This window comes from Elgaria multicarinata, chromosome 11 (assembly GCF_023053635.1).
Source record: "Elgaria multicarinata webbii isolate HBS135686 ecotype San Diego chromosome 11, rElgMul1.1.pri, whole genome shotgun sequence".
Classification (NCBI taxonomy): domain Eukaryota; kingdom Metazoa; phylum Chordata; class Lepidosauria; order Squamata; family Anguidae; genus Elgaria; species Elgaria multicarinata.
The window spans coordinates 32,078,318-32,104,106 of NC_086181.1; the positions used below are offsets into that span (position 1 = coordinate 32,078,318).

Below are 25,789 nucleotides of genomic sequence, written 5' to 3' on the forward strand. Positions count from 1 at the left end.
GGTGATCACAAGAAAATATTAGAATGAAAGCCCATTTCGTTCCTTTTAATCGCTTTTCCTTCAGGTTCCCCTCAAGGACAAACAATCAAACAAGCCACCCCCCAAAACCTACACCCTTAAATCTAAGTACGAGAGTCTGGCATTTACCCAAGGGCTTGTAAAACTTGTCCAGGTTCCTTATAGGAGGCTTCCAGACGGAGGGCTTCTAGCGTTCCCACTCAGAAGGCACTCTGCCGCTCTTCCGTCTTTTTCCCCTCGATGGATTGTCCATGGTGAGGGAAAAGACAGAAGAAGCAGTGCGAAAACACGAGAGGGCTCCAAGTGGAAGACGTTGCCTCAACTCCTGTAAACCTCTGTGAATGAGGCAGGCCAACCGCGGGCTAAAAGTCTTGCTTGGAAGCACCTATAAACTCTAAAGAAAATCGTCCCTAAAAAACCACTGTAGACACGTATAAGGAAAAGTGAGACGCAAGAGGAGTCTCTTTCACATCCTATTCAGATTATTAGACGTGTGAGAAAGTGTGTCTGTATGAGAGAGAGAGTGATTCCCCTTCTGTCTCACTTTTCCTTATACATGTGTGCAATTGGAGCGTCCTCAATTCGTTTTTGTTCCTTGGTTTGTTTGCATGGGTTCATTTGTGTTTTCCCTCTCTGTCCCTTTCCCACTTGCCCACCTGTCTGCATGTGTTTGGGCATCTGTCTTGTCAGTACGCTTGCCCCCTCTCCTTGACACGCTGTTCATCACTGTCAGAAGCCCACTCGCTCAGGCCGGTGCCATCGGGGAATGTAGCAACCCCAGATCAAAGCCCCAGAGCTCTGGAAAGCTCTTTCACCACCAGTGGCTCTTGGTTTCAGGACGGGGCGAGAAACCTGACTATCAAAACTTGCATAGCTCATTAATGCTTCAACAGATCCTTGGAAGCTTTATTTCCCCTTCCCCATCAGTGGATCCAGTCTAACTCAATGACCGCCTGCCATTTACCCAAGGGCTTGTAAAACTCGTCAAACTTCCTCATAAACTCCCAGCATTTTAAAGAAACTCCAGCCCGGCTGATATCAGATTCCAGAAACCTCGGTGGAGAGAGTAGTGGACGCGGTCTCCAGGCACGGCCGTCAAGGGGGTTGAAGAAAAGGTTGGTTTGCTCTCATCGCCGTGTTGTTGTCACTATGTTATTGCATCGCATTGTTTTCCTGCATTCTTTTCCCTAATGCATGATAAATTCTAGCGCAGCCTGCCTACGCAGCTGAAGCCGAAAAATGCGATCAGAGAAATATTTGAGACAGCAAAGTCTGCAGTATTCATGCGGAGACGTTATCTGCATGATATCGGCTGTACCAGTGTTTTGTGGTATAATGGGAGGTAGACAGTATCCTGGCTAGCAAACGCAACAGAACGCGGCGGACACAGTTATTCGACAGCGAGGCGGGTGGCACTAGCAGCCTGCAATGTTTATACTGCGGCATTATCCAAACGAAGCCGTAATATCTCAGCTGACGCAGGCAAGGAAAATTTGATAGAGATTAGCCAAGAGGTCCAGACAGCTAATGTGATGGTACTTATATTGCTAAATATATCCATGTTTATAGGAGACATTTGGTAATAAAATGTGTTATAGAGGCAGGGAAATAAGCGAATTTATAGCTAACGGCTTGTTCGTTGTTGATATTCTTGGGCTCGGTGACAATTTTGGGGAGAACCAGAACAGCTTTTCAAGGTTTGCTGAAATATGTGGGGCCGAAAAAGTTTCCCCAAGCATTTGAGTCTCAAACCTGCAAATCCACCATCTCCCGTTCCCCTGTCTGCCCCAAATTACGGGAAAATCAAACTGTCCCAAGTGACATGTTAAAAATATTGCGACCTTCTGTATAATGTTTTCTTAGATTACCACAGCTCACAAAATGAACAGGAGCTTGCCTGGAAATTCTGCAAACATGAGCGATAACTAAAGCTATGGCGGTTTTATGTTGATGTTAGCTAGGTGATTTCGGTGGTGATAGGTTCTACATTGCTTCAACAGACACAAAAAATATTTGTGCTTTAATGTTAAGCAGGGATTGCAATTTAAATATGTAGTAGCTTCTACTGCTATATAGGTATATGCTCCTTTGGAGAAAGATTTTTTTAAATAGTTGCAGTGTTTGAGAAGAAGGATCAAATCTTGCATATCTGTATTCAGATGGTTCATGTATTAATGAAAATTTAGGTGAAAACTTATTTTAAAAGACAATTCCCTCAATTTGGAGAAGGCAGAAAATTCAAAATCTTCTCTCAGATTTGTTGCCACTGAAATTGGAGGTTCGCTGATATGCAGTTTGCCAAAAACGCAATGAAGAAAAAAAAGATTCAAACCTGAGATCACATCTTTTTGAAATATTTTTTCTAAAAGTTTTTCCTTCCCTCATTAATGTTTGTAGACAAGCTAATATTATAGAAAATTTTGTCTGCATAGCATGTATTGTTAGAATTTGGGTTGAACGTCTTCCTCCTCCATCTCTAAAAGCAGCTACTTATACAATGCATGATAACAGGTGTTTTATTATAACAGTACATCATAGTTCTAAGCCTGTTTACTCAGAAGTAGGTGCCACTGAATTCAAAGGCAGTTGCTCCCAATAAATGTTTTTAGGATTGCAGCCTAAATGCTACAATTCTTTAAACCAAACACAACTAAAATTGAAAGTTCCTACACACACACACACACACACACACACAACAAATTACACTGAAGAAGAGTTAAGCAGATGGATACCAAATTCAAGGATTCTTCGGGTGAATTTCAAGATTAAGCCCATCATCTCTATTCAACATTATGTTTGCTTATTTTATGTTGGGTGAAAGTGTATGCCTTCCTAGTTGGCTGAAAATAAGAATCAAAGTGACGCCTTTTCCATAAGGTCTTGTAGTTGACATGCCCCACTAAAACGTTTTGGAAATCTTCGGATTTTGCATTTCCTTACGGCTTAGAAATACACAATTTTGTACATGTAAGACCTGTACCTGTAGTTCCTAAATCTATCTTGCAAACACTACAATCCCCCTCTGCTGCCCCAAGTTTTGAGGCTCAGTAAATGTTAGCAAAGTTTTTATTCTTAGATTTTGTATCCGAGCTGGTATCTGAAGAATATGCCCAAGTATTAGATACAAATTTGATGCATCTCCCCACAACTAGCAGGCAAACTGAGGAAATAAATAGGTTCTTGTTCCTATTAATTTGGCACAACAGGAGGGAAAGGGTTGCATAGGGAAATATATAACCTCACTGAGCTGTACATTCATTTATTTGAATTCTTGGATGATAGCTGATCATGGGTTGCTTTGTAAAACTAAGTAATTATGAATTGCCATTTCAAGACCAATGAGATAAGCACTAGGAAGCTAATCCTGCCCCCTCAAATAGCTTTCTTTTATTCAATGGCATCTGAAGCACTAAATTGTATTGTGGTAATTACTGGGTATTATTTATTATTAACCATTTATTTAGTACATCGCAAGTGCTAGTCTTTCCCTATGCATGACACCATCGGCTTTGTCAAGAGCATCTTTTTCTTCCCCGCTTAAACTGTGAGGGAGTGACTTGACCAAGGCTGCCACAGTGACTTTGTGGCAGAGGAAGTATTTGAAGCGACCTCTCTGACTTCAAGCAATCTTATCCCTCATGGATGCCCCTCAGGTTTCTTGGAAGGTTATCCAGAGATTCTCTATGAGATCAATGGCGGCAGACAGACTGCCTTGAGAGTTCGTTTCCCCTTCCTACCAGGGCCAGCTTTCCTTTGTAAATGTGGAGAGTGTTGTATATGTTCTAGGATGGAGCCTAGCGAGACTCAACAGGCCCTGCCAAACCCCATCACATGGATTGGACACCCTAGCTAGAACATATCCCAGAATCCTTTGCAGCACATAAGCATTTCACATCAAAGAGTGCGCAAAGAATTCCCTCAAAGGTGAAAAGTTTGAAAACTTCTGCCTCAGTCCACCAGGCAAGCATTTTGTTCATCTTATTTGCAGTATAATCACTGTAATTAAAAAGTAAAGGGTATACTCTTTCCACTTCAAATGAGTTACATTATTCATGCTAGGGTACTTTAAATCAGATCCAGGCTAACAGCACGTTCCCATAAATGTCTACTCAGCAGTAAGTCCATTGAGTTCAATGGAGGCCCTAATGCCAAATAACTGCATATAGGATTGCAGCCCTAAAAACCAAGGCATGTATTAGAAAAACATAATTGCCTGACAATATCTTACCAACAGTTCAAAATGTACCTCAGATTTTGCTGCAGTGTGTGAGAAATGGCAGATTGCACGCTTAGCAGTCATTCTGGGAAGGAACAACCCCTGAGGAATGACAATTCTAGTAATGATCTAAAAAATTTTAACAAGGCATCCTCAACTACGGAAAAATCAAGACAAAGGAGGATAAAGCTTTACCAGAGACAAGTATGAGAAAATGGAGGCTGTCCCTCGTAAATTAGACCACAGTGCCCCCAAAACTAAATCTGTATATGTATTCCATTAAAGTTATGGAGAAGGTGAACAATCAGGCATGAATTGCCCTCGTATCAGCAAAGAGCCTGCGTGTGAGTGCATGTTAAGACAACAGATGTAATGATGGTAATTATTTTTCACTATTTTTTTTTTTTTTGGTTTCCCCTGTAACATGGGACACAGCAAGATATGCCGTTCATACCAAAATATGTTTGAAATACAGAGAAGCTGTTGTGAGAACTCATATTCACATGATGCTTATTTTTCCATGAATTTCTGTGGGATTTGTTTCCAGGCATGTATACTTTGGATTACAATCTTCCGCTGTTATTTCTGTGTTTTACCTAGCAATCCTACAATAAAAGGGTTGTATGTTTTCACCACTTATCAGCATCTTATATCAGCAAGCAGTAAATTTTGAGATGAATTCTCTGAATTGGAGCCAGATTTAGTTATACTTCGAGTAGATCCTTTGAAACCAATGGAACTTAGGTGTGAAGGCCTGGGAAAAAGCAGAAAAAAATCAAAGGGGGGATGGTTTTCTCCTAAATTTTCCAAAATATCTGAAAATATATCAATTAATTATTTATTTGCTTTTTCCTAATTCTTCTGCCCCCATTTCCCCAACTCTAACTTTTCTATCTCCACCTTCAGATCTTTAGCCATCACTAACAAGTTCCAATGACTAAATCTGGATCCAACCCAAATGGTTTTCTTTTAAAAGAAGCCTTATAAAATTTTGACAGGGTCAACAGCAAATGCATCATCTACCATGGATTTAAAATCTCGAATTACTGTAGCCCATACATTTCAGATGTGTAAGAGGGAACTGCACTGAACATAGTTAAAAAAAAACCACAGATTTTTGATGACTGTCCATCTCCAGCATATTACTGATCCCATTTTGTATATTTTATACTCTGCTTGACACCATTAATTTCTATAGAATTTGGAAAATAAAAAATGGGAAAACCAACGTGTCCTTAAATAAATAAATAAAGCAAATCACTGATGGAAATTCTGGGCATGATCTAGACAAAGTTAAGCGTTTTAAAGAGCAATTGATTTTAATGGGATAGGTTGAGACTGCAATTCTACATCCATTTAAGTGGGAGTAAGACCTACTAAACTAAACAGGATTTATTTTTGAATAGACATATATAGGATTGCACTTTTAAACACTGGGTGCTTCACCTCTGGCTACAGGAGAGAAGTTTCAGTTACTGTCTCCAGTATGTGACCCACTTTCAAGAAGGAAGAATTGAAAATATTTGTCAATGCTCTTTTTTTGTTAATTATCATCAACATTATTAATAATACAAATCATAAAATGTTAATAATAAGTCAGTGTGTCGCTAAATTTCTATATTGTGGCAGCTTACAGACAACCAACTTTTATTATGGCATAAGCTTTAGTGGACTAGAGTACACTTCATTAGATGCAAGAAATGTTATCCTCATGTGTAAACAAAATTAGTCTGTCTTTAAAGTGCCCCAAGGTTCTTTGCTGTTTTTCCTGCAACATAAACTAACATGGATGCCCCTTTGAGAATTAGTATATTGTGAAATATGACTATTGCCACTATTACTAATAAAAGTAGTAATATGCACAATTTGAAATTCAAGGGAACCTCGCCAGTGCTTGAAAAATGAAATTCAATCCATGAACACTGTCCAAGGGCTTGGCAATTCTAAGTATGGACTTTTTCTTAGATTTAGTCACAGGTAAAAGACTTAGCTGGAATATGCCTTAAATCACCCAGAGATCAATTTTATGCATGCAATAATAGCAAAGGCTGAAAAACAACAAAAGCTGAAACCTAACCAGAGAGTTTGGGAACAGTAAACCATTTGAATTATTTCGGCTGCAGGGGTCTTTCAATTATCAATCATATGCATGATAATGGAAACGTAACCCTGAAAATAACTGCAGAATGGCAAAGTACCCAAAATCCCTGAATGAAAATACTTATGGAGGGTGGTGGTGTGCCATGCTGTGCTTTAGAGAGACCAGGGCTGCAATCCTCAATGCGCTTATTAGAGAGTAAGTCCCTTTGGACTGGGTGTAATTTACTTCCCTGTAAACATCTGTACAATAGAATTGCATTGAATCTTATGTCTATGCACTTGGGAGAAGGGTGGTAGAACATTTATGTCTGAGTAAAGATGTTTTGGACTGCATTATCCGTCATCCTGATTAGTTTCCCCCCAAATATTCCATTCTCTGCTACCTAGAGTCTGAAGGCTGGAGATCAATAAGTAAATTAGCAGTAAAACAAACTTGAGATTGGCAAAGGTTTTTGGATAGCCGATAAGCCTGGAATGCTAGAAGAAGAAAAGGTTTAGAAGGGGAGAGAAGGTTTGGCATTTCGGAAAAATAAAAGAAACAAATTCTGAGAACGGTGAAAGTATGGGGAGGGGAAGTGTGGGGGTTGAAGGAAAGGAAGCAACCAAGCAAAATGAAGACTTTTTGAAAGTTTCAGGGGGGAAAGAAGGGTAACAAATTGCCATAGAGACAGACAGGTTGATCCACCATATATCAATGTTTCCTAAACATTTGATAGCTGAAGGACTTTGTCTTCCCAAATTATTAACTGGCACACTTCACTTACACCCGAAATGCATTACTTTTAGAGTATGGAAGAGTAAGCAGCCCGGATTCAAATGTCTCTGGATATCAAAAAGCCCTGGGTTGCAGCTGCTTGCGCTTTGCGTTAAAGCTGCAGTATAAACAGAAGCTTTGTGTGTTTGAAAAAGCTGCACTCTGCCAGTGGGAACTCTCGTACCTTGGGCAGTGGGAGTGGGGAAGCGGTGCGAGCTTGAAACATAAGAGGAAAAACAGAGCTGGGAGAGATGAGGGCTAAATGAAGCTTCCAGGATCAGTGGCAGTATACCTCCGAGTACCAAATGCCAGGGACAAACTAGAAGAGATGGACATCAACGCCAATGCCACTTTCGTTTTTTTTATTATGTAGCTGTTAGTTGTCATAAAGCCTCAGAACAATTAAAAAAACACAAATTGAACAATGACAAGAGCAAGAATTTCCTGGCCTTGGAAGAGGGCTTTGCTGTGTTTTTGCTGAGTCATTATTCTGAGTGTGCCTCCTGGCTACGATGAGAAAATCCCAGAGCAAGAACTCATTCAGAGGTGCAACAGGAAGCCTTCTTTGGAGGCAGGTAAAGGCTGCTGAGTCGTTGTGTTGGGGATGATTATTGAATGATCTAATCATGCCCAATGTAAAGATGTAATACCCCACCTTCACCCCAAGGTAAGACTAACCAGTGACACATCCAGAGAAACAGTGTGGGCAGCATTCTCTGCAGTTGAATTCTTTGGGTTCACACTGTGGCCTTTCACTTACTTCTTTTGGCAACCCGTTTGGGAACTGCTGCCCACATTGGTGTTGATCCTGAATTAGTCATACTTGGACTCATTGAAATCAGTAGGACAAGTTAGTCTTAACTTAAAGTCTCATTGATTTCAATGGCTGTACCCGAAATATGACTTAAGTCTGGATCCATGGAATGAGCCAACCTCACTGCTTAAAGAGCAAAGGAAACTCCAATGCAAGAAAAGTTATCATTCCTTCCATTTCTGGTGTTCAGGTGTTGAGAGCCACTGCGCATGTGGCCAAAGTGGCACTGCGCATACAACAGTGAAATATCAGCAGGTTTGGGGGAACATGAAAGCTTTGAAGAAGTACAAAAAATATTTATGGGGGGGGGAGTTAGGAGGGAAGCCACCAAAAGAGTGCAATCAGGACTGAATGTGCTCAGGTAACCTGGGGGAGGGGGGGAGACAAAACTTGGGTGTGCGAAAGGAATGTCTGGAATCCTGAACTGCAGCATTGCATGCTGCAACAGTTTGTTGCAGGGCCCACTTGTTCTGGGTAATTTAACACAGGCAAATTGATTGCCAACTGATGGGGAAAGCCCGAGTAACTGCAATTGGATGGAAGTTGATGGAGTTGCTCTTCCTTTGTGAAGTTGTGGCGTCAAAATCATGCTATGCAGATCACTTCCACACTTTGAAACTCCCTCTTATGCACATGTGTTGGAAAAGTAGGAATTCTCTGGATTTTTCCGTGCATGTTCATGTCTGGAATTTGGCAGAATTGGATCACGAGCAAAGGAGCCGCAAGGGGGCTGTAATTTCAGATGGATTCATCCAAGGTAAAAGGATGTGCTTTGGGGCAACTGTTCGTATCCTCTCTCACTCTCTCTCTCTCTCTCTCTCTCTCTCTCTCTCTCTCTCTCTCTCTCTCTCTCTGTGTGTGTGTGTGTTTCCTGCTTTCGAACTGTTGGCTCTGCAGATTTTTGGGAAACCACAAAACAGGAGGACACGTTCATGATTTTGAAATGCCATTGGCAGCACATGAGTGAAGGCCATGCGCGGATGTGGCTGATGTATTTCTGTGACAGATATATTTCAGAGAGAGAGAGGGTAGGGTTAGAAGTTTTGGTGAGTGCAACATATTCAGAATAAATCATGCCTTGCTGTTGTGGGTCCAGGATTGATTACTAGGGGAAAGTTACCAGGCCAAGAAATGAAGATGCTGGGTGGGGGTGGGGGATTAGTAGTGGTGGGGCAGCCTCTTTCATCTGACAATTATTTCAGTAAGGTCAATGGTGATCTAGGTTGCAATGCATAGGATTGCTCCCTAGTATGGCTGGCTGGGGAATGCTGGGAGTTGTAGATGATGATGATGATGATGATGATGATGATGATGATGATGATGGCCTAAACATGTATAGGATTGCACTATCAGGCTGCAATCTTGTACCCGCTTACTTGGGAGTACGTTCCATTTGAACTCCATGGAATTTATTTCTTAATAGACATGTATAAGGCTGCAATATAAAAAGTGGATTCCAAAAGTCTGTACATATTGCTGTGGATTAAATTGCACAAAAGAAGAAATAATAGGGGAAACAGCAGCAACGATACTTTTGTATTAATTAAAAAGAGATTGAGTTTCCACCGGCCCCCAAGCATGTATTAAAATTGCAGGATTATATATATTTTCCATAAATATAACTAATGCCTTGTAAGATTACGTTTCGGTTAGTGATTTCAAGGCTCAATTTTGACTTCCTTTACTCTTAAGAAGCCCTATCAAAATCAAAAGGAACTCTGCTAGGTGTAATTAGGGTTGTTTCAGTTAGCTTGTTGCGACATCGATGCCCACAGTGGTGTTTTCCTTCATGGGTTTTCCATCACCCTGAGAACCCATGGCTTCTTGTTGGGTTCTTCATTGTGGTTTGTTTTCAGGGTAGTTTATTGTGATGTCTGAACCCAGCAGGGTGACTTCATTGTGGTTTGTCAGGAACAGCTAGAGAGCCACCCAGGAAGAGTGGCAAAAAACCCTGCCACTCCTTACAATCTCACTAGTGCCGTTGACATTTTCCTTCATCTCTTGTCAGTGCCCTCCACGCCATGCTCCAAAAAATTGAGAAGAAAGGACTTTTTCCAGTTATGCGCAGCTGCGCACAATCGAAAGTCCACTGCTATGAAATTTATGTAAATTTCCAATCTGCTTTACTATTCTGCCATGAAGTCTGCGCATATTTACCAATTCCACTCAAAGCTCTGCCTTGAAATTTGTGTATATTTAGCGATATAACTCACTGCCTGCTCTGCTTTGAAATTTGTGTATCTTTACCAAACCCTGTCATTGCTCTGTATATCTGACAGCTAACAATGGAGAACAGTGGAGGGAACTAACATGAGGGTGAGCTGAAAGTTGCTGGCAGCTACAGGAGAAGGAGTTTTTCCCTCTGGGTGTACTACATAAAGCTGCCTTTTTAAAAAGTGTTTCAAGGCAAGCCCTGAAATGGAGGATGAAATTGACAAGGACATTGACAAGAGGAAGATATTGGTATGCTGGGCTAAATAGCAGACAGGCCATTTTGTGCTCCTGTGCCTTTGCGCAAGACCTCGAATAAAATTTGTTTTCAAAAAGTTTGTGAATGCGTTACCGTGTTCATAAGGGCTCAGAAAATTATACGCATTTGGCGATCTGATGTGGGGTGGGTGGGTTTCCCTTGTGAGCCAGCAACCCCGGCAGACCAATTGCAGAAAGGGTACTGATGTGGGGAACGAGGATTTCTTCAGCAAAAGGTGCCTGGGATACATGCTGGGGGCTGGTAGGAGGGGTAAGGGGAAAACAACCACAGCAAGATGCAGTGCGTGCAATCCTCTGTTGGGAGTTACATGGATTATCAAGGTTACAACCAACCCACAGTGGCTTATCTTCAGAGTGGCTTAGCGTGACATGTGAACTCGCCCTATGTATTTATACTTTTGCCACCATTTAAACTTGCAAATTATTGACAGTTCAGTCCTTCAGTGCATCACTTAAAAAGTAAAGTAAGAAGGGCATCAAGGGCCTTATGGTGCCTGGCTTCTTTCTTAAAGCTGAAGCAGTGCATAAGGACTCCTGGTAAGGCCCAGATCAAAATTCCTTGCAGTTCTTGATTATTTTGTAGAACATTTATTTCCCTTCCTGCTCTTTGTAGAAATGTGTACCTCAGTTTTCTGACACCAAAGGAAAATGTAGTCTTGAAATGTTGTGCAGCCAATGGTGACACAGATTGTATTTTATCGACAGAAGACGTTTCATTAAATCCATCAAAGTGACAAATACATCCGCTGTGATTTGTCTTTTTTCATGGGAAACTAAATTCAGGTACATTTTGCCCATAATAAGTTCTTCGTTTGTTAGGGCTGCAACATTTCATTGATTAAACTGTTGGATAATTCTGTTTAAGAATATTTCATGGACTAAACATGTGTCCCCGGTTAATCAGGCAGCAGATTTTAAAAATATACGTTATTTTTAATCCAATTAAGCTGCAATCCTAGGGTCCCTGGGAGGGTTTAAGAGGCTATCGGATTTTTCGGATCTCCCCTTCTGAGCACAGGGTGAGAGGTCCACTCTCGGAGCAAGAGATCCAACCTCAAATACCCTCTCCCAGCGGCCACATGTACCTCCACAGCCTTGGAAGTGATTGTGGGTTTGCCGAATCCACTGCTTTCTTGGCCCCCAGAACCGTTCCCAAACTGACTGCTGATCTATACTAATCCTAGAACTACCCTCCCTAGAGCTGCCATAGATCAATTTCCCCTCATAGGTTTCAATGGAAGGCAATATTTTTTTAAACCTGAACAGCCTGGAAGAGGTGAGGAGCGGAACTGCGGCTGCTGCCTGCCTTCTGCCCTGCCAGGCTTGTGCCGTCAGGACTTTCGATTCGTTGCAGACTCCGATGTTGTAGCTCTGTGTGACGAACGGTAGAATTGCTCTGCCCCTTATCCAAACTAGAGCTGTGTGCAAATGTCAGGGATGCCGGGGTGGCCATTGCACTAAATTTCTTCAAGGGAAGAAGAAATTCTCAAACAGTTTCTTGAAGGGTACGGCTCACCGTTAGCAGTGGCGGTAGGACATTTTCTTTTCTTCTTTCTCTTGTTGTTTTTGTTGTTGTTGTTATTGTTATTTCCTTTGCGGATTGAAAAATGAAAACGGAGATTGATGACATTTTGAGAGATTCACAAGAACATTGTAGCCAAGACTTCAATGGATTTAAATGGACTTTGAAAGTAGTATTGGAATTGGGGTAGGGGGAATGACAGCATTTGAACTATTAAAGGCCAGTTTACCCATGCGTCCAGCCGAGAATCACTGCTCTGTAGTCAAAGGCAGAGGGCACGTATCTTCTGCCCCACCATGCATACAGGGCTCTGGGTGAACCAGGCGTTCCATATGTAGGCAGGTATGTGTGATTCACCCATTTTCCTTCCCTTTCATCAAGCGGGAGGGGAGATCATAGAAATGCACTTGCCGGCATGGGCTTCCAAACCCATAGAATAGGGTGACCATATGAAAAGGAGGACGGGGCTCCTGTATCTTTAACAGTTGCATAGAGAAGGAAATTTCAGCAGGTGTCATTTGTATATATGGGGAACCTGGTGAAATTCCCTCTTCATCACCACAGTTAAAGCTGCAGGTGCCCTGCCCTCTTTTAAATCTGGTCACTCTAGTATAGCTCCTGCAGCTTTAACTGTGGTGATGAAAAGGGAATTTCACCAGGTTTTCCATATATACAAATGACACCTGCTGAAATTCCCTTTTCTATGCAACTGTTAAAGATACAGGAGCCCCGTCCTCCTTTTCATATGGTCACCCTACCATAGAATGACCCAGAAGCCACCTGGCCACCATTTTGAATCCTCCACAATGCCCCAAATCTAGTGTTATCCTGGGGCATTGTATGTGGGAGAGGGGAAATAATGGTTGCCAAAACTCCCCTCCTGCTGATGCCCCAATTGTGGAGAGTAGCGGATTTCTGCTCAGTGGCCTTCTTTTCCTAAGGGTGGAGAATGAGAAAATGAAAATGTCACATTTTCTCAGAAAAATGCCGTGTGACAAATATTGGCTCCGCTGTAAAACCACATCAACAAAGCACAGATGGATGGCAAGCAATAGCTGCAGATGGCAGGTGTTCTCTCTTGTCTTTTACACCAGAGGAACTCTTCTTCTAAAACGATAACTCTTCGGAAGTACATGCAAGCAACATCTGAAATCCAAGCGTGCGCATGCTTCAGGGCTATTGTTTCTATGCAACCTTCATGCAAATCGATTAGATCCATTTTAAATTTAAATAGACTGAAACTCATATGATTTGTAGTCTAAGGTTTCTTTATTCAGGTTGAAGTCCTTGCTATTAATTAAAATATTGGGCGTTTCACACAGTGATGAACAGGTAGCTGTTGTCTTCCCTTTGTGCTTTTTGCAAACGAAAGAAATTGATGGGCTTAATTAAGCACCCTTCACTCTGTGTGGGATTGTGTCCACTGTGTACAGCAAAGTCCTTAACATGCTTCTCAGTAGATTTGCCAGAATCCATATTTTCCAATGTTTCGCAGATAAAGACCAAGGTTCTTTCTTCTTTCATGTTCTTGTAATACTCTTGCCACCTAATCCTGTGCATATTTAACTGCGAGAAGAAAATCACACTTAGTTCAGTGGAATTTATTTCTCTGTACAGCACCATGTACATTGATGGTGCTATATAAATAAATAAATAAATAATAATAATAATAATAATAATAATAATAATAATTTTGGGTCCAGAATTTTGGGTCCAAATTCTGAACGTGATGCTGAAGTCACATAAAAATAATTTGGCCCTGGTTTTTCTTTTTTCTTGTATTTTAATCAGAAAATCTCCCCTGCCTCATCCTTAACCCTCACCCTGTTAAGGATGAAAGAATCTATCAATGTTGATTTCTTTCATTTTTCCAAAGTTCAGTGTGTCCAGAACTTTGAGTTGTTTTTTAAAGTTCATATGAAAATTCATATGCATTTTTGTGTGCATTTCTCTTAATACTTGCATTTTGTATGCAATTTTGTCTAATAAACACAAGCAATTATCCTAATAGTATGCATTTTGAATGTTACTTGTACTAATATACCCATTTGTGCATGCATGTTTCCCTGAAGGATGCCTGCATTTCTTGATTGGGGAACTGCAATTTTTGAAGTAACAATTTCGGTTTGCACAGTGATTCAAAAGTGCAAAATTAGGTTAGTTAAAATGTAAAATAAACCAAGAAATCTCCTCCATCCCTACTCCCTGGACATTTACCAGCCGACTTACTGCAGACTTGCAGTCTCTGTGGCTGCCTTTCATAAAAGAAGAAAATGTTGGGAACAAAATACACATGACTTAGCATCACATGTGATTCAGCTCCTAGGGCACTGCCTAAGAGCTTCTCTACATGAGTGATTTATTATTTATTTATTTATAATATTTATATACCGCTCCCCAGTGAAAAATTTCGGAGCAGTGTACAAGATAAAATGAAAATAAAAACAGAATAAAACAATTAAAACAAAATTTAAAAGAAGCAAAAACAGATTCAAGGCTGCATATTAAAGAAAGGCTTCTTGGAATAAAGATGTTTTCAGGAGGCTCCGAAAGGAGTACAAGGTTGGCGCCTGCCTGACCTCCAGAGGCAGGGAATTCCACAGGAATTTATTGCACGTTTGTGATTGGTCACTCACAGAAGATTGTGGGTCCTTTACACAACGTCATCAACCTCCAGGACGTCTCTGACGCTTTCCCCCCTTTATCCTGCTTTCAAAAAGATCGGAGATAAGCTGTAATAAAAGTTACTGATGCCATATTGGCAGTGGCGCAGTTTCATTGAACATATACAGCATTGCTGCGAAAGCAAGTTTTCAATTCCAAATCAGGTGATTGCCATCTAAAGTAGTCTGATGTAAACCTGGAAAGACTCCAGAAGAAAGCCTGCTAAGAGTGTGGGATTTTTGCTTAATGTAGAGAATCTCTAAGTCTCCTCTACTCCATTCATAACTTCTCACTACCAAACATTCTGAAACCGTTCTCTGCCTGCTGTATCTGTTTTAATCTGCAATAGCCCTATTCAGCACTGACTTCACAGCCATAAGCCATGATGGCTGGGGATGTTCGGAGTTGTAGTCCAACATATTTGGAGGGCACCGGCTTAGGGAAGGTTGTCATAGATCATAACTGCATTTCCAAATGTTTTAAAGGGCCACCCTAATTATTCATAAATATCAATGTGTTTACATGTTTAATAATTTTGGGAGGCTCCCACTGGGACTAGCCACTTTAATAAACAGTTCATCAGCCTAGGGTAGAAATGGTAAGATGATCTGAATGTAATAAAAATACAAAACCTTCGGTTGCAATATGTTGTGCAGGAAGAACTGGCATGTTTTATGAATGGCTGAGAAATGTTTTGTGATTCGGGGAAGTCAGGTAAAATTGCAGAAGATCGCAAAGCATGATGTAATTCAGGAAACTCTGAGGAACAGCTACGGAATCTGGTTTGAAATCTGTGCAGTTTTGTAGGATCAGATAAGCTGGAAACAGATTCTAATGACGCCATCGATGACTTAAGCAATGTCTTCTTAAATGGAGCTATTTGTGCTTGCCTGAGGCTGGTAGTTCTAACTTGGATTGGGCAAAGAAATTCCATAAAGGAATCAAACAAACATTTGACTATTCCTAATAGTGGGGCCATAGGGCTGCTCCCAACCCCAAATCTGTTCCACAGATCCCTGAATATCTATTGGTGCCAATACTTCCCAATTTTCAGGAGCATTGCAGGTGAGGAGGGAAGGGTTAACTTTCCCTTCCCCACATGCTGCACCCCCCCAAAAAAAGTCTTCCTCTGCATGGCAATTAAGCTGAAGGAGGGAAATGCCCCATTTTCCATTGGTTTAGGCCAATTTGGGGCATGGTGCAAAATGAACTGAAGAATTTATTTTATTGGGCATGATTTGAATGAGCAATCAAGTGGCTGGCGTTCACCTTCTGTGAAATTTGAATACATCCTTGTAATGTCCAGATTTGGATATATAGGTATAAATTAGCATGTGCAGATTTTATATTGATTTGTCTCCTGTGAGCCCAGTCTCCAAATCTTTCAAGTGCCTCGCAACACCTCCGTATGCCGCCATGACGGACAGGAGAAGGACGGGGCTAAAGTAGAGTCAAGGCCCGAGCCTGTGGTCAGTTAGTTCCAGGTTAGGAGCTGGATATCCAATGGCTGGAAAATTGCCATTATCCTCGTTGAGGTATTATTTGACCCTGTCAAGAGCGGGGCTTGTTTCCGGCAACACCCGGCTCCTCCTGGGTTTAATTTGGTGTAGCGGCAAGAGGAGATGAAACGGAGACGCGCCACTGAGAGCCGGGAGCCATATATCCTCCGAAGAGAGGAGTTCACGCCAAAAAACCTGACGTCATGGAAAGCCTGTCACGAGAGCCGAAGGCTTGGGAGAATGAGGGAGAGGCAAAGAGACGGGTCTTTTGGCCAACAGGAAGCATTGCTGCTTGCAGTTTGTTTAAGCAAAGACACATGACGAACTAACGTATCCGTTCCATCCTGAAACCACAAACCCTTTTATTTTGCTCTGATCACCTCCGCTGGGAGGAGGTGGGGCGAATTGGTAGCCCAGAAGCGTAAACGAGATGGGGTGGAATCGAAGCATGAGAAAACCTTCCGAACTTTCAACTGAGAAAATCCCAAAGAAACCTAAAAGTAATAGGCAAGTGGCTGTGAATGGTCACTGAGAACTAGCGTCATGCAATGGACAGTGTGTTGAGTTTAGACCCCGGAGACTTGCTGAACGGCTTTTGGCAAATCACTGTCTGATCCCCTTTCTCTGGAGTTGCAATCTGTCACTTAATCCCTTTTTACAGAACATCCTGATGAGGATGATGAGGATGGCATTCCAGGCATTTTCTGTGAGAAAATGCCTGGAATGGCATCACCATCACAAGAAAATTGCATTTCCTTACCTTCACTTTTCTGCCCACGCATTTGTCCCTCATTACTTCCTCTTTTGAAAGAGGAAGTAAACAATGTGCACGTGGCCTGTTCAATGGGTCGTTTTGATCTTTCTGCTTCTGCACACAGCAGGAGATAGCGGCAACTTCCATATTTTAAAAATAAGTTGGACTTACTGGCGTGGGTTTTTTATTGTGTGAAGAAGGCTAGAAGGGGCGGGAGGCAGACGTCGTCGTTAGAGGGACCCACAAAAATATGTGAGTGCCCAGTAACGAGCGTGCATTAAAACGCTCGTCTGATGGAGCTCTCCATTATCCTCCTGTGTTTTTTCATTGTTGCAATTTTTTTTTATTGTTGCAGTTAAACAATTCCGGTACCAGCTGGTATGAACAAGCAAAGCACCCTAGAGGCTTTAAAGGGCTCCTTTGCCTTTAATTAAATACTCCCTGCTTGCAGCTTCAGCCTGTTTTATTGCTTTGGCAGGATGCAGTAAAAGAGGCTGAACCAACATAGAGGAAACTTTAAATTAACATTGCTGAATGGAAACATTACCAGAGGATCCTGCCCAAGTGGAAACTCATTTCCAGGTAACGTAGCACCATATTCAGAGTTGGAACCTCCATTCTAATTCCACCTCCATGAAATAGCAGAAAAGTAATGCCAGAGTAAAGGCTCTACTGTGTGGAAGCAAACTTAGTAACCCTATTGCAAAAGTAAAGGAAATAGCAGTAGCCTGGTTCACAGAGATGCTTTCAGGCTCTTACCCAACAGATGGTGAGGGGGAGGGAAGTGCTCTAGAATGACAGCCAGGGGTTTGACCCCCAAATCTGCGAACTGCTCTACAGAATACCTGTGGAAGCCATATGTCTCTCTATTACTAATACACACCACAGAGAGCTATAACAAGGGAGAAATGGTTTTGTTTTTTAAAAAATAGATTTATATGAAAATTCACACTGTGAGGTTGCGGTACCCCTGGATACAAATCTACAAGAAGCTTTTCTGGGAAATAGATTAAATAAATACTACCCTCTGAAGCAGGAATGCAGGCTTCTTTTTTATTCAATAGTAGCGGTTTTAAAGGTTCTTTCTAACAATTTCATGTTCTGGGAAGGGAGGGCAAAGAGATCCAGCAGACTACTCTTGGCTAGTTTGAAAGGTAAATTGCAAAAGCAAATCTTGTGTATTTTAAGGCCTTGCCTTCACTGTGCAGAGTTGGTGCCTCTCTGCTGCCAAACCTTGCAGTGGCGCTGCTGCAGGGTGGCGGTGAGTTATTTAAATGAAGGGAGGCAGTGCGGGGTTTCCGGTGGCCATTTGGCTTGCCAGGCCCACCTCGCCCGGCTTCCAGCGACCAATGGGAGGCCACCTTCCGCCAGAAACAGCCCCCAGTGTGGTGCTGAAGCGAGGACAGACAGCAGAAAAGCTGCGCTGACCTCACTCCAGCAGGAAAAGTCAGGGTAAGTCCCCGACTTTTCTGCTGTGCATCATCATCCCTTTGCCCCATGGTGGCAGTGAATCGGCAGCTGCGTCATATAGCTGACGCAGTGTCGATTCAGAGCCGCTGCAGGGCAAAGATGACTCTTAGGAGGACATGTGTTGGAGTTACTTGCTTATCTTTCCCTCTATTTTCGATGTTCAGGCTGTGAGTGACTTTGCTTCTGTAGCCAGAACTGCACCACCCACGCAGAAGAGGGAGGTGTCAGCAGGCTTGGGGTGGCCGAGGAGGGCAACTGGTTGGGGAAAGCTGTATTTACACATTGCTGAAGTCTTACCTCTCCCTTCTGCATGCTCTAGGCCTTTGCCAATGCCAGTCTTCCCCTGATTTAAAAGCCAGTCGGGCAGGGGTCTCCAGCTCTTTTGGACCTGTGGGTGCATTTGGGAATTGGAGACCATGCCATGGGCACCACCAGAAAATGCCTACTCAGTAAATCGCCGCTTTGGTGTCTACCTGTCGTGTCTAATGATCATAGGCTGCATCTTATTCAGCAAAAACGTTTGCTTTGTGTCTACTGGACACTGCAACTCTTGTTTAATAAGGGATTGCCTAATTCAGCTAATTGTTGGCAGTGCAATACAGCTAATTCTTCTTTAAAAACATGTTTTGGCAATGTCCAGTAGTTGCTTCATTTTGCGGGGAGGTTATTACACAGGAAAAAATGGTACTGGAACAGTCTGTAATATTCACGCATGTACATGTTCTTTTAAATTATTTACCTGCTTCACGGAAATTAACAAATGGTCAGTGTAAACGGATTCTCTGTGCCCTTTTGACAGCTAGAAGACTGATATTACAACACCGGAAGGATAAACATACGCTTCCTATAATGCATTGGATAGAGAACCTTACAACACTTCCGATATTTGAAAGCGTGGCATTAGACATCACCTTCAAATGAATATTTATTTGGATATTTGGTCCACTTTTGTTGCAGGCCATGTATAATTGCTAGGAAGTTTTATGCATTTCATACAAATCCATGTACGTATATTTTAAAAATGGAAAACATTTTTTTTTAAAAAAAATTGGGTACTCGTGGGCATCACATTGGGAAGCCATGGGTGCTGCATTGGGAACCCTTGCAGTAGAATTTTGTTCTTTCGTTCTTTCCTTTTTTTGTTGTTAAAGTTGTATTAGCATCGTGGGCTGGGTGGGGAGATGACCCACAATTAGAATCATAGAATCATAGAAAAGTAGAGTTGGAAGGGGCCTATAAGGCCATCAAGTCCAACCCCCCATTCTTTCACAATAGCTTATCAACAGTTCAAAATATACCTCAGCAGCTGTATTGGGTAAAATGACTTGCAGAGATTCTAGGGACAGAACTAAACCCTAAACAGCAACTCTACTAGCAACTCACAGTTTTAAAAAAGAAGTTAACCTCCCCCAAAAGAAAGGCAGTGATTTACTTCATGCAGGCGATTCAGAAAAACAAGGATTGCCACTAGCAAATGAGGTTAGAGAATATGCATGAGAGCCTGGTAGGATGCTGCCAAGAGAAGTAAGTGGACAAAGCAAAGGACCCAAGGGGTGTGTCCCGGAATCCCTTGCAAATAAAGGGTGTGAGCCACAACAAAAAAGGCCCTGCTCGTAGCTCACTGGCTGCAGCGGCCCGTGCCTTATTTTACTTTAAGATTACTTTAAGAACATCCTCTCTGTGGGGCTGCCCTTTTAAAATGTTCAGGAACTACAGCTGGTCCAAGACCACATAATGCCAGTCTTGTGCAAAATAGTGCAAACCGTTACAGCTAGACTTTTGCCTGGCGTGCATTTATAGACCGTGTTTTGTTTTAGTTTTAGTTTGAAATCGTTGCATCATGCTATCGTTTTTATGGTTTTCTTGCAAATTAGTGGAAGGGCAATTCATAAGCATATTCAATAAATAAAACTGCACATAGTGGGCTGGATTCAGATTTGGACACGTGCACTGGCCAGGCAGAAGTGGACTTTCCTCCTCCCCACTGAAGGCCCTCTGTCCTGCTGAAAATGCTCCTCAGAGGGGCAGAATATATTAATCTGTGGTGCTGGAGGGAGAGGGGATATGCAAAATTCAGGCAGAGGTACCTCCCATCCACGGAATGCAGATCCTGGATCCAACCCTATAGATTGAAGGAACCTTAAACAAAAAACCCTCCCTGATAACAGAATTGCATACAGCAGTCACTCAATCCATGGGGCTGTTCACATAACACGCTAAGCCGCACTCAGTGGTTGAATGTAGGTTGTTGAACTGTGGGTTAGAGTGTTGTCTGAACACAGGACATTTTCCACAGAGTGTCTTGTTAACCCTGCAGTGTGGCTTGTTAACCACCCTGAACAAACCATGGCTTCTCACGGTGGCTTGTTTGAGAAAAATAAGCCATCTTGCACAGTTAACAAGCCACACTGTGGGTAATGGCCTAGGTTCAGACAACATGCTAACCCACGGTTCACACTGAGTGTGGCTTAGTGTGTTGTGTGAACAGCCCCAGTATGTAGAAGCTAGTGAGCTGCCTGGTGATAGCAACATAGGAAACTGCCTTACATTGTGTCTGCTTGCTCAGTATTGTCTTCACTGAATGGTAGCAGCTCTTTCAAACAGGTCTTTTCCAGCCGTAACCTGGAGATACTGGGGATTGAACCTGGGGCCTTCAGCATGCAAAGCAGGTGCTCTACCCCTGAGCGAAGGCCCTTGCCCGTTCTTTCTCTGCTCCTGAAAAATAACCCCATGCAAATCATCTCCCCCACCGGCTTCTAAATGGCGCCTCTGCTATTCTGAGTCTATTTCTGAGTTGGAAGCCCTGAGCCATCACACCCTGTGCGCTTGCAGAAGGTGATACAACATATGTGTAACGAATTAATACAGAGCTGGGCCTGAGTACAAGAATTGATGGAGAAGGAGGGAGGGGGAAGTCATTTTTAGCCATGATTTATGCTTCCCGTACCCCCTCCTGGAGCGGCTGTGTCTCCAACCACCTGCCTTCTGGGATGCAAAAGAAGTGTCAAAGTGTAAAATCTAGCAAACACGTGAGGTCCAAGTCAGCCGCCACCTGCCCCTGCCGATGTGCACTTCATACGGCCGGCAGAAAAGAATTTCTTCTTTTAAAAAAACACACACAAAAAGCTCCTGGCTTTCCTTCTGTTTATTTTAAGCTCTGTGTCACTGATGGCTTCAACGCCCAGGGCTAATGCAGGGTGAATCCCCAGACACCCCTGATGGGATCCTGTTCTTGAGTGATCTCTTTCACAGAGAAGAAATCTTGGAATTATGAGGTTGGGGGCAGGGAGGAGGGAAGAGAAACGAAGACGAGGAGGAGGCCTGCAGTCCTATGTAAGTTTACCTGGGTAGGACTTAATGCTGGAAGTCTCCACGGGGGATCCAGGCAAATTTCTTGTGTACAGCAAACGCCAGAGGCAAATATCCTCATGTCTCTCTTTCACCTTCATTCGTCAGCATTCTCTTCACCCCATTCCTCTTGGCAGTGAGAGGTTCCAAGGGAGCAGTGCTTATCCAGGTTTGGTTCCTTAGCAAAGCGGTGTTTTGTAATGTTTCTTTTTATTTGCAAATACAGGTTGGGCAGAGGTGGAGGCCAGGGGCAGGGTTTACATCAAGGCATGCTTTTTTCAGTTGTTCCTTCTGGGGCCAATAGATGGGGCCAGGTTGGGCTTCCCCTTGTGATGTCATCCTGGGAGGCAGGAGGGATAGGGCTACTTGGGATCCTTGTTCTCCTGGCCAATGCCAGAGTAGGCTGTCCTTCAGCTTCTTCTGCCCAGGCAACACTTTGTTCTCCATAGGTGCTGACCACACAAACAATTCTGTAAGGAAGTGAGAGCAAGGAGTCACTATTGCCAGAATTACCAGTCAGGTTGTCCATCAACTTTTCAGCTGCTCTGTTAAGAAAAGCCAATCAGAGTTAAAGAGGTCTTCCAAGTTAGAGTTGTTGCTCTAGCACAGCCTTTCTCAACCTGGGGTGCTCCAGATGTGTTGGACTGCATCTCCCAGAATGCCCCAGCCAGCAGAGCTGGCTGGGGCATTCTGGGAGTTGTAGTCCAACACATCTGGAGCGCCTCAGGTTGAGAAAGGCTGCTCTAGCAGTTTTCCCTTTCCAGACAGTCCTAGAGCAGCTACTTCATAAATTCAACCTTGAGGCATTCTACTTTGGTGAATCTCTCAAATAGTTAAGTCATGCAAGTCTGCATTTTCCCAGGAACCACATATTGAAGATATATATGTTGACAACGACAACAACGAGGTAAACAATAATATAATGAACAACGTATCACACATATCAATTTCTCTCAAATCTTAACTATAATTACACAGCAGCCCCAATGTAAAATGGCAGCAAAGTGCCCCGATTGCAATGAGAGAGATTTAGCAGTTCTAATCCAGTGTCTATATTTAATCCATATTACCCACATAACTAATCCTACCCTATCTAAAATTATAGCATGAGTCAATTTCAAGCTCAAAGATCAACACGTGACTTCCCAATTCACTATTGATGGTCTCTCAGATTGTTTCTCCCCGCCCCCCCCCCCAAACACACACTACTGGGCTATCAATATTCTTGCAGTCATTCAGAGACAGCAAATGTAGGTCTACTTCTCACTTTGTTCCCAACTCTTCGAAATAGCCCAGCAACACGACCATGGGATCGGCAGGATTATTCCTGCAATTTCCCTAATCTTAATCATTATCCGATTCCAAAAGAAAATCTGAATTCGCAGGCACTCCCAGCAAATACACACCAAGTCAACCTTCAGAGATAATGACAACACCAACAATTGGAAGAATTTGCTGAAATTTCCATGGGGTCAAATGTCACCATCTTTGATAAGGTTTCTGTTAACTCATATCCTTCTTCCAAAGGTACATCCATACACAATCGGTCCCCTTTGGATGACAAGCAGAAAATTGAAGTTAAAGTACTGAGAAAAATAAAATTTCCTCCCAATCTTTGGGGAAAATTCCTGAATGCACCTCAGCAATCTAGGAACAGTGCATATTTATAAAGCAATTGTAAACCACCCAGAGAACTTCGGCTATTGGGCAGTATAGAAATGCAATAAATAAATAAATAGAAATCTCCAATAAGGAAGGATAAGGAGATGCTGCTACTATTGGCTAAGAGCTTTTCTACATGAGGCTGTTAATCTGTATCTAAATCCAAGCACTACATGAAGAGCACTTCCTTTCCTGCTTTCCCACTACATAACCTCTAGGTGGCACTGCGGTGTAGCGGAATACCACAAATACACATGTGAAAAAAGCAGGGTTTTTTTGCTTTTACAATTAAATGCTGCTTTTTTACCTGCTCTGGAAAAAAATTCACAAAAAGTACTCGTTAGACACAGAAGCAAAACTGTGTCTAACAATTGTAAGTAGGGAATAACGAGTATACAATAAATGACGAGTGTAGAAAAGCCCAAAGAAGCATGCTTATATCTTCTGCGTTGGCATCCTATTATGCCCGATCTCTTTTCCCTTCTCTAGTCTCCACCAATCCAGAGCTCTGAAAGGATAGGCCATATAACCCCATTTTTGCAACTGGAGTAAATACTGGGCAAATACAACTGGCGTATTCTCACAATCCAGATCCGCTTGTTTTCTGACTTGGTCACCAAACAACCCAGTTCAGATGGTTTTCTGGAGAAAACAGTTAAAGCTGCAGGAGCCGTGCCCTCTTGTATCTGGCTTCTGCAACTTTAATATTGTGATGAAGAGGGAATTTCACCAGGTGCATGCATACAAAGGACACCTGCTGAAATTCCCTTTTCTAGACAACTGTTAAAAGATACAGGATCCCAGTCCTCCTTTTCATATGGTCACCCTAGTCACCCTCCTCTTCCTGCACCAGAATTTGTCTTCAGAAACTTGGCAAGGGTTAAAATCACAGAGCCTTTACCACCCCATACACACCTCCCTTCCTAAAAGAAAGGCTTTTGTTTTATGTTTGACAAGTGATTTATTGAAAATCCAGATGGCTTCAGAACCCCACCAATTTGTCAAGATAGATTTTGCTACTGGAAAATGAAGGGGGGAAAGGGGGGGCTTTTTAAAAAAACTGAGGAAGAAGAAATTGGTTCTCTTCCCCCCCCCCCTTCTTTTAAGTGACCGTGTCAGTTTTTCAACAGTAACAATAGAGCCACCAATAACCCCACACACACACACACAGGTCAACTTTAAAGGTTTTTTTCTGCTCCCCCCATCCCATCCCACCCCCACAGCAGGTGCTAAGGCAGAAGGGTTGTCGGTGGGGATGTTTAGAGTTTCACAGAAGGGCATAAAATTGAATTTGGGACGTTTCGCTCTTTGCAGTGGAAAGGAAGGGGGAGTGTTTATTTGAGCATTTGAAGAGGCCGGGAAAAGAACATAAAGACAGTTGTACACTGGTGGAAAATCCAGCCCTTACCTGTCACTCACGTCTTTAAAAAGAGAAGGACTGGCAACGCGCTCTCCTGCCTGAAAAACAGGTCCCATAATCGCAGATGTGGAGGGACCAGATGATATTTCCTGCATGGTGAGGGAAATGCACTTTGCTTATGCTCAGAGCCATTTCCCCATTATTTCCTGCTCTCTCTGTGTGTGTGGGGGGGGGTTGCTTCCCCTCTCTCAATTCTCTCCCCTCTGTCCAAATTTAGATTGGCGACATCTTGGGGCAGTGACCTATGTCTTTTGTTTCACATTGATGCTGCTGCAATATCACATATTCCCATTTTTTTAAAAAAAAAAAATCCTCATCTCTCTCTCTCCCTCTCTCTCTCTCATCAGTTCTTTCTATCCCTCCTTTCAGTTCCACATGAGTGGGGAGGAGTGACAGTCATGATAGCTCACAATCACCACTTAAGTTAAAATACAATATAAATCAAATCAAACTAAAAAAAAAAAGAGAGCTAAAAAGCCCAGCTGACCTAAACAGATCTCAGGCCTCACAATAGCCAAAGACATTTTTATTTAAACAAGCCTTTCCTGATTGACCAGCCGCAGTGTTAGATAACATCATCTGATTTTTAATATTTTAATTCTGTATTTTGATCTTCTTCCTCCCTTCCTTTTTATTGTTCACTGCTCAGAAATTTGGTCAGATATAACATAGTATACCAATCCTGTAAATAAAGAAATAGAGTGAGCAAGTAAGCAAGCAAACAAACAAATTAAACTAGATTGGTGAGAAGTAGTAGTAGTAGTGGTAGCTACCACAACCGGCTTGCTTGCTGGTTCTCTGCTTGTCAATCAAGCAGAAATGATTTATTCATTTATTCATTCATAGAATCATAGAATAGCAGAGTTGGAAGGGGCCTACAAGGCCATCGAGTCCAACCCCCTGCTCAATGCAGGAATCCACCCTAAAGCCGCAGTGTTAGAATCCATTCTTTCATTACATTTTTATACCGCCCAATACCTGAAGCTATTGACTAAGAAGAGCAACAGCAGGAGGTGACGGGGGCAGTGAGGGCAGAGGCTGACTGAGTGAAGGGGGGT

At 42.5% G+C, this 25,789-nt stretch overlaps 1 protein-coding gene across 1 annotated transcript in view; it reads left to right on the forward strand.

Moving 5' to 3' along the window:
* Positions 1-827: 827 nt before the first annotated feature.
* The window catches only part of NTN5 (netrin 5), a 39,153-nt gene continuing 14,191 nt past the window's right edge, over positions 828-25,789 (forward strand). The window contains exon 1 of the mRNA XM_063137402.1: positions 828-1,133. The gene's annotated coding sequence lies outside the window, so the exon portion shown is untranslated. The remainder of the gene's footprint in view (positions 1,134-25,789) is intronic.